The sequence below is a fragment of the Furipterus horrens genome, unplaced genomic scaffold, assembly GCF_987537825.1.
Source record: "Furipterus horrens unplaced genomic scaffold, mFurHor1.1.pri manual_scaffold_12, whole genome shotgun sequence".
In the NCBI taxonomy this organism is placed as follows: domain Eukaryota; kingdom Metazoa; phylum Chordata; class Mammalia; order Chiroptera; family Furipteridae; genus Furipterus; species Furipterus horrens.
Genome location: NW_028327182.1, coordinates 40,223,619 through 40,230,274, shown reverse-complemented (window position 1 = coordinate 40,230,274; position 6,656 = coordinate 40,223,619). Strand labels below are relative to the sequence as shown.

At 35.8% G+C, this 6,656-nt stretch overlaps 1 pseudogene; it reads left to right on the top strand.

The window, feature by feature from the left end:
- Positions 1-1,149: 1,149 nt before the first annotated feature.
- On the top strand, positions 1,150-2,155 carry LOC149996044 (heterogeneous nuclear ribonucleoproteins A2/B1 pseudogene; annotated as a pseudogene).
- Positions 2,156-6,656: the final 4,501 nt, after the last annotated feature.

Sequence of the window (6,656 nt, the reverse complement as noted above, 5' to 3'; positions counted from 1 at the left end):
GATTACATCAACTATGTTTTAACATCTCTTAACTTTATTACCCTTTCTTCTCTTCAAAACCATCTACTTCACCTCAGAGAATGTCCCATTTTCTCCCACAACTATTCAAACACCTTCATATTAGTTTTGGCACTGAGAGTTTGAACTCTACTTACGTTCTTCAGGCTTCTCTTCCCAGCTCATCTGTGAGTCCCTGTTTCTTACATTTCTTTGCACTTGCTTTGTTGTCTCTCTCAGGTCTTTCCACATTTCTTCTGTGATGTTTCCTCCTGAAATTAATCTGGCTAACTCATACTCATCATTTAAATGTCAGCATAGACATAAATTTCTGCATTACATGCTAACCTTTGCTAGATGTTATTATGAGCTCCCATAAAACATTGTTCTATGTGTATTACCTGTTTAATTGTCTGTACCCCTTACCAGATGGTAAAGCACCTTGTTCATCTTTGATCCCTATCCAGCAGCATCATGTCTGGCACGTTAGTCAAAAAATAGCCATAGAATGGAGTAGGCTCATGAGATGACTTTTGATTTGCTTACTTTGGAGGGATAGGAAAACTCTTGAATGAGAATGTGGTTTTATATTTTTTTAGTTATGCAAGACAATGTAACAGGATGTAAGTATAATTTTATACTTCCAACAAATGACTCAACTGTCCTTGCTTTATTGAACATTTCAATGCTCAAAAATCATTCCTGAGTAATAAAATAATCCAGAAACAATAATTAAGGAAAAAACAGATGTTTGTACTTTTGACCAATGTGAAGAATAAACGTAGATGAATAAGGCATGCAGAAGAAGATAACACAGATAAGAAGCAAATTATTTCACATTCCAGAAATTAAGAAAATCTCAGAAATTGGAGGGGGCAACTACTTCAGAAGCGTGAGGTGGAGTAGCAGCAGTGCCAGCTTGCCATGTGGAGGTTCCTTCAGTGTTGTTGTTTCTCCAGCGGCGGTTCTCACTACAGCGCCAGGACGAGTCCGGCTCGCGTTCAACCGCGGAGAGCTGTCTCATCTCGCTCGGCTGCAGGAAATCAGGCTGAAGCGACAGAGTCTGCGATGGAGAGAGAAAAGGAACTGTTCCATAAACTCTTCATTGGTGGCTTGAGCTTTGAAACCACGGAAGAAAGATTTAGGAACTACTACTAGCAATGGGGGAAACTTACAGACTGTGTAGTAATGAGAGATCCTGCAAGCAAAAGATCAAGAGGATTTGGTTTTGTAACTTTTTCATGCATGGCTGAAGTTGATGCCGCCATGGCTGCAAGACCGCATTCAATTGATGGGAGAGTGGTTGAGCCAAAACGTGCTGTTGCAAGAGAGGAATCTGGAAAGCCAGGGGCTCATGTAACTGTGAAGAAGTTGTTTGTTGGTGGTATTAAGGAAGACACTGAGGAGTATCATTTTAGAGATTACTTTGAGGAATATGGAAAAATTGATACCATTGAGATAATTACTGATATGCAGTCTGGAAAGAAAAGAGGCTTTGGATTTGTTATTTTTGATGACCATGATCCTGTGGATAAGATTGTGTTGCAGAAATACCATACAACCAATGGTCATAATGCAGAAGTAAGAAAGGCTTTGTCTAGACAAGAAATGCTGGAAGTTCAAAGTTCTGGAAGTAGAAGAGGAGGCAACTTCGGTTTTGGAGACTCCCGCGTTGGCGGTGGAAATTTTGGACCAGGACCGGGAAGTAACTTTAGAGGAGGATCTGATAGCTATGGAAGTGACCGTGGATTTGGGGAGGGCTATAATGGGTATGGCGGAGGACCTGGAGGTGGCAGTTTTGGAGGTAGCCCTGGTTATGGAGGAGGAAAAGAAAAATATGGTGGTGGAGGACCTGGACATGGCAACCAGGATGGGGGCTGTGGAGGTGGTTATGACAACTATGGAGGATGAAATTATGGAAGTGGAAATTATAATGATTTTGGAAATTATAACCAGCAACCTTCTAACTATGGTCCAATGAAGAGTGGAAATTTTGGTGATAGCAGGAACATGGGTGGATCATATGATGGAGGAAACTATGGTCCTGGAGGAAGAGAAGGGAGTGGGGGCAATGGAAGGAGAAGCCGTTATTGAGCTTCTTCCTATTTGCCATGGGCTTCACTGTATAAATAGGAGAGGATGAAAGCCCAGCGGTAACAGAACAACTTCATGTTATAGAAATAACAATGTTAAGGAAACTCTTATCTCAGTCATGCATAAGTATGCAGTGATATGGAAGAAGACACCAGAGCAGATGCAGAGAGCCATTTTGTGAGTGGATTGGATTATTTAATAACATTACCTTACTGTGGAGGAAGGATTGTAAAAAAATGCCTTTGCGACAGTTTCTTAGCTTTTTAATTGTTGTTTATTTCTAGTGGTCTTTGTAAGAGTGTAGAAGCATTCCTTCTTTGAAAATGTTACATTTGTAAGTTTCAGGTGACAATGTGAAACCTTTTTAAAGATTTTTGAAAAACTATTAGCCAGGATCATGGTATAATAAGATATAACACATTTTTTCCTTTAAAAAAAATTGAAGTGTGTGTGTAGAGTTAAGAAGCTGTTGTACATTTATGATTTAATAAAATAATTCTAAAGGAAAAAATAAAAACAGCGTGAGGTGGATGGAGATGCTGAAAAGAAAGGGATTATTTGAATGCCTATTACTGAGGTAGAATGAGGACCCAATGTGATCTGAATCCACACCCTTCACCACCAGTCCTGGGAAATGTGTTTGAGAATGTGAAACTCAGAGGTTTTTGAGAAGATAAGAGATAAAGGGTGGGACAAGAGAGAATAACTGAAAGTCAGCATAATTAAGTACCCAGAAATTAGAGGTTCTCTTTCCTTCTCTCCTTATTCCTCTTCTTTTCCAGTCAGTATCTCAATCTTGTCACAACAGAGTAGAACCCTCTCTGGAGAAGCAAAATGGCTTTAGAAGTTTGGCTTACCGGAGTTACAAAGGACAAGTGGGCAGGAAATTTTCAATAAAATATTTTAAGAACATTTATTAGAACTCAAGGGAATAAAACTTCAGCTGGAAATATTTTATCCAGTCCAAAAGCAATGAATGAAAAGTAGATACATTATTAACATAATTTTGAAATTTCAGATCACCAGGGTTAAGTAGTCAAAGCTAGAATTTTGCGGGGTAAAAATGAGGTCATGGTAAAATATTAAAGAATTGCATTAAATTTCTCAAAAACATTGGGAATCACTACCTTTAAAAATATGAAGTGAAATTATTTTTATTTTTAAAATCTTCAAGTTACAATAAACAATAAGCCAAACAACAGAGCAAAATAAAGATGATTTTAAACAAAGAAAATATCAGAATTTTATTCCCTACTCTCTCCTTTCTTGGAAAGCTATCAGAAAATGTGCTTGACCAAGGCATGTAGGTAAACCAATATAGAAGTACAAGGGGTGTCCCCAAAATAATACATAAGACTGCACAATTATAGTGATAACAAATCAACAGATAATATGAAGTATTATGAATAAATATTTATCAGCATATTGAAAATATTAAAAGCCAGCTTCTCTCTGAAGAGTTGAAAGCAGTAGCCTCAAAGGACAAAATACATTTTTTGTGTGCGTATGTATAATGGGAATGTAGAGCCAGGGTAATGGTGTGTTCTATTATGTTTTTCAACATATGTTTGTGTTTAAAATATATACAAGTACTAATGTAAAGATATAAAAATAATTACACACAAAATTATCCTTGTCATTTCCCATTCTTTGTTCAAAAGAGTCAGAAGTGACTGCAGAAAAATGTTTTCTAAAGAAAATCTCAAAATTTATGCAATTAGAATCCAAGTACTTCATACCTTGAAAACACAACATGTTAGCAAAGAATAAAAGTTACATTTGCCAGAATGTTGTTTTCTGTGATGTAGTTGTTGATTATTACACTTGTTAATAAAATGTCCTTTGAATTAGATATTGTACTTTTGGTATAAGAATTCCCCTTGAATTCTAGAAAGATTTAAATCTGATTCAAATTTGAAACCATATCTTGAATAAATTTTAAACAAAGAAAAGAGAAATTTTGTATTTTCATATGTGAATTGTGCATAAAATAACCTAATGCTTTTACATTAATTCCAATGTCACTTTGAGCTTATATTCAAAAGTTTCATTTTTATGTAGTTCACCATGGTTAAAATTCTTAGATATGTATGTTAATCCAGAGCAGAGTTCTATGGAGAGAATTTGAAAATGTAAACAATGTGAATCAGGAATACCAATTATGTGTTCTGAACCAAGGTAAATTTTGATTAGCATCTTTCTTATCACCTTGAGGGTCCTTTATAATATTCATTACAAGAATGCAGAATGATCCCTCCCTTCACAGAAAATAACCTTTCTGTAATAGAACTATGCCTCATACATTTCAGGATTATTTGTCTGAAATTGGAATATAACAATGTCTAATATCTGTGGTAGCTTAATTAAAACCAAAGGAATTTTAGATTCTCCCAGTATATCAACCTGTATTATTGAAGAACAAGTTGAAGCTACTCTCCCATGCTTCAAATCTCCAACTCAAGACTCTGCTCATAGGGTAAAATATTTAATAATACAACAAGTGGCTTCTTATACCTCTACCTAGCACAAAGATTTTTGCTATTTTTTTTCACTGCCATAATTCTTCCATAAACTCAGAAATATCCATTATTTAATTAGCAATTATTACTACTTAAGACACTTTGTATTTAGGAATTGTTGATGGACTTTAGGGAACCTTAAGTTATTGATTATTGTTTTCATTGCTATATCAGAAAAACAGACAAAATAATAGTAATGTGATTTGATATAACAAAATATATAACAAACCATTTTACTCTCCCAGTTTATTATTTAAAAATAATATCCATGGAGCCCTGGTTATTGTGGCTCAGCAGATAGAGCATTGGCCTGAAAACCAAAAGGTCACTGGTTCAATTTCCAGTAGAGCATATGCCTGGGTTGCAGGCCAGGTCCCCAGTTGGGGCGCACAGTAGGCTACCACAGATAGATGTTTCTCTCCCTCTCTTTCTCCCTTCCTTCCCCCCTCTCTAAAAATAAATAAACAAAATCTTAAGTAATAATAATAATAATGGCCATGGAGGTGTTGGTATGTAATGCTTAACAGTGTGGATTTTATTCTATCAGGAGTTCACAGAATAAAAAGGACTAAAATTTGAAGTTTATAGCCTAATTGCCTTTTGAACATACCTGTATATTTCCCCTTCTTTCCTTTATTAATAGAATGCTTCCTCCCCTTTGATTGGGACTAATGACTGAAAACCTAGGAGACTACAGTTCTTTGCCTCCCTTTAAACAGATATATCTATGAAATAAAGTTCTTGACAATGGGATATGAGCAAAATGTGACATGTGCAAGTTCTAAGTCATGGCCTTAAAAAGTATTTGCTTATTTCCACTCCCTTTCTGTCTTCCTGAGAATCTGAATGTTATTTTGGTCATGGCCAGCCAGCTAACAGGGCAAGAAATATAAGAAATCTGTATCCCTGGAAAATTTTGGGATGAGCAGCCTAACTCTTTCTGAACCATTCACCAACGCATGAACTGTTACGCTTAAATAGACATTAACATCTATTTTATTTAAAACACTGTATTTTGGAGTCTGTAGTTGTAGAAATTTACATCTTATAAACAGAAAAATGGTACCTGTAAATAAGATGGTTTTGTAATAAAATCCTATAGTACATAACATTAGCTTAGTAATTACAAGCTGGACAGCAAGGATAGAGACATCACAGACTGGAAAGCTTTAGATCCTCGTTAGCTGAGGAAAACATTGTTAAAACAATCTCCTATCATAATTTGGAAAGCAGGCCACATTTCTACATAATCTGTAACTCTGGAAATGGTTAGAAAATGTTAAAATAACCTTTTTTTCTGTTTGTAGCTCTTAGAAGGATATGATCAGACATATGAATTCATGAAAGAATTAGAACATTTAAAGCAGATTGCAAAGGATATCACTCTCCTATGGAAGATTATTTCTGCTCATGGCTTATACAATAAAATGACCAGGGATTCAATTACTTGATATTTTGCAGTATTGGCATAACCAACTACTTCTTAATCTCAAACAGTAGAATTTATAATTGTGACCTCAAGCATCTTTCAGAGCTTCTATTTAAATGTCCTTTGCTACCAAGTAGGAATTAACCCAGTAGCAAATATTGGATTCAGGTTGTTCTAGTTTCACAAAACATCTTGTTTCAAATGGGACTCAGGTAATCACAAATAGCCCAAAAAACAGGAGGATATTTGTAACACTGAAATGTAAGGCTTAGGAAACCTGTGTAGATGAACTATTTAGCTATGGTCACGTACATGAAACTAATTGGAACCAATATTTGGAAGCCTACAGAAGTGTGTTACCAAAGAAACCACAATGCTGGCCTGCAGAAATCTGTCTGTTTAAATAAAAGTTGGGGATACCAAATCTGTACTAGTGTGACCCTGGGTAAGCCTTGATAGGGCATGCTTTTCAATGCCAACTACAGACGTGGCCACAGAGAATAATGAGAAAGCAGCAGCCACTGAGGCAGCAGATGGTCTTAGTAGCTGCCAAGCAATGATTATTCATAATTTTTGCTGAGAAGAACTTGATAACTACTATAGAATAGTGAATGATG